This window comes from Alexandromys fortis, unplaced genomic scaffold (assembly GCF_014885135.2).
Source record: "Alexandromys fortis isolate MF-2015 unplaced genomic scaffold, M_Fortis_MF-2015_v1.1 scaffold_26, whole genome shotgun sequence".
NCBI classification, from domain to species: Eukaryota; Metazoa; Chordata; class Mammalia; order Rodentia; family Cricetidae; genus Alexandromys; species Alexandromys fortis.
The window spans coordinates 1,155,937-1,158,812 of NW_026067894.1; the positions used below are offsets into that span (position 1 = coordinate 1,155,937).

The 2,876-nt window shown below is 53.2% G+C and overlaps 1 non-coding gene across 1 annotated transcript; it reads left to right on the plus strand.

Annotated features, from left to right (window-relative positions):
• Positions 1 to 452: 452 nt before the first annotated feature.
• On the plus strand, positions 453 to 560 carry LOC126510388 (U6 spliceosomal RNA). Its single transcript, XR_007594363.1, has one exon. It is a non-coding gene; the product is annotated as a U6 spliceosomal RNA (small nuclear RNA).
• The last annotated feature ends 2,316 nt before the right edge of the window (positions 561 to 2,876 follow it).

The window sequence follows — 2,876 nt, forward strand, 5'->3', positions numbered from 1 at the left end:
TAGCAATTCAGTAATTTTATGGTGGGGTGGGGTCACCACAACATGAGGAGCTGTATTAAAGGGTTGCAGCGTCAGGGAGGTTGTGTTATGTGGGCATTCTCCAATCCTTTTTCCTACGATGGGAGTGTGAACCCACCAAGGCTATGAATGCTGAGTCTTCTGGGATGTGTGAAGGACTGAGAGGGGGACGGGAGGAGCCCTGGGGGCTGAAAGGCCTGAAACTCATGGAAACCCTAGGTCAGGGAGTAGGTCTCAGCGGGAGCAGCAGGAAGGCCCAGAGGGATTAAGAGGAGGGATCCAGTCAGGAGGGTCGTTGAGGCTCTTGGGGACCTAGAATGCCAGGTCAGACTTGTGTTTCCTGATTTCCTGAGCATCAGCCATAAGTGTGCTACTATTTAATGTATGTCTCTAAACTTGAGCATTATTGAAGATTTTGTAAATGAGAAGCCTGAGTGCTCATTTCAGCAGCACGTAAACTAAAAACTGGAGCAAAACAGAGAAGAGTGGCACGGCCCCTGCGCAAGGATGGCACGCAAGTTCGTGAAGCATTTCAGAAGGAGGAGGAGGAGAGGAGGAGGAGGAGGAGGGGAGGAGGAGGAGGAGGAGGAGGAGGAGGAGGAGGAGAAGGAGAAGAAGAAGAAGAAGAAGAAGAAGAAGAAGAAGAAGAAGAAGAAGAAGAAGAAGAAGAAGAAGAAGAAGAAGAAGAACAAGAAGAACAAGAAGAAGAAGAAGAAGAAGAAGAAGAAGACTGAGAAATTTGAAATTTTAGAGGAGCCATGGAGAACTCCAGCCATGTCATGTGCCCAGTACCCTGCTTGGCCAAGCCCCGCTTGGAACATAAGGGCCAGGTCACAAAATCTCTTTGCTTCCCACTCAGCCACCTTCTCCATCCTGGGGGTTTTTGGATTTTTTTTTAATGTTTGTTCATTTTGTTGAGATAGGGTCTCATGTAGCTCAGACTAGCGTCAAACTCCCTACGTGGCTGAGGATGACCTTGAACTCCTGATCCTCCTACCTCTCTTTCTCCTGGTGCTGAGGTTACAGGTACACACCACCATACTCTGTTTATCCCGTGCTGGGGATTGAACCTAGGACCTCAGGCATGCTAGGTGAGCATCTGACCCACATCTGTGGCTGTGCAGAGGCTTTCCAGAGAGAAAAGACATCGGACTGTAGAAAGCCAGGGCCTGGGACACCAGGAGCTGACAAAGTCTCCAAAGAGAGACAGCGGGGTCCGGGTCAGGGTGGCGGTGATGGTGAAGGGGAGGCCTGTGACCAAGAGAAACTGGGAGGCGGGGAAGGTGAGCTGGAGGCTGACGGCTTCGAGTCCGAGACCGAGAAAAGGGGAGACTGAAGATGCGGGCAAAGGGTCCCTTCAGCGCCCATTTCTAGAGATGTGGAGACCATGCATGGTCTGAACAGAGCAGAGTGATCTGAGGTCACTGAGCTGGCCACCTGCAGGGAGGCACTCTGGAACCTAAGCCCCTGAGGGCAGCATCCTCGTGCCTGCTCAGCTGGTGCCCAAGCCTGACCCAGCCCCGGCAAAGGTATCATTTAGCACTGTTCATACGGTCGCATGGGCCTCAGGTGTCCCTCAGCAGAGAGCTGGGCCTGGGCTTTGGCTCTGTGCGAACAGGGTTGGCAGAGTCATGTGGCGGCTTGTGGCTCTCACCCCTTCCTGCCATTGCAACCCCTGGCCCCAGGGGCCCCTGCACTCAGGGAATTGGTGGGTACGCAGCTTTCTCATGACACGGAGAGTCAGAGCGTCTGGGGCCACTCCCCAGGCACCAGCAAGCCTGCCCTGGTGGCAGTGGTACAGAAAGAGGTTGGAGGCTATCTGGAGGACCCCAACAAGAGTGGAGAGCACTCACCCACTGTCTGGAACTCTGGGTTCTAGGGTAGCATCAGAAATAACAAGTTCCCTCTTGATGTCTGTCAAATGAATGAGTGGGCGAATGAATGAATGAATGAATGAATGAATGAATGAATGAATACTCTGGGGCTTGGCTCAGCTTCCTGTGATTTCTCCCATGTCACCTTGGGTAAGTCATCGCTCCCTTCAAGCTGGAAAATGAGCCCAGAGGCCATGACCCTCGGATGGCGACAGAGAATCTTTCAGAGCAAAGGTAGCGTAGCGGAAGCAGCTGGGACTGTCCCTTCAGTTCCTTGGAGTCCTGGAAGGGGAGGTGGCAAGAGGAACGGGAAGGGGTCTGGAGCTAGGGGCTCTACAGATGCCCCTCCTTGCAGGCTGCCCTGGGGAAGCACAGCGGGGTAGGGAGGTGTGATCCTGGGGCTGGAAGAGCCACAGCTGGGGTTGGCAGTCCCCAGGCAGCCTCAGGATCCCTCAGATTTGTCCCAAGACCTGGACTGGCAGTCCTATGTTGCCAGGGCTCCCCCGGCCCAGGTGCCTAACCTCACAGACATCCAGGGACCTCCCCAAACAGACTTAACCCTATCCTTACCCAGAGTCCACACCATGCTGCATTGTTTCGGGGGGGGGGGTTGTTCTCAGGGAACAGCAACTGTGGTCAGCCTAGGCAGGCTGTGTCCCTGGGCCACAGTAGCCACCCAGCTCTGTCACCTCACCTCTGACCACTCCTCTCATTTGAGCAGCCTGCCTGACCCCTGAAAGTTGTCTTGGGTGAGAATTCTGATCTAGTCCCACACATGGGGAGCTGGAGCCCTAGAGGGGGCAGGAATCATAGTCTCTGAACTCAGCCGCACCCTGGGACTTACTAAGAGTATGTGTGTGTATATGTGTGTATGTGTATATGTGTGTGTATGTATATGTGTGTATATGTATGTGTGTGTATATATGTGTGTGTATGTGTATAGTGTTTATGTGCATATGTGTGTATGTGTAAGTGTCCGTGGTA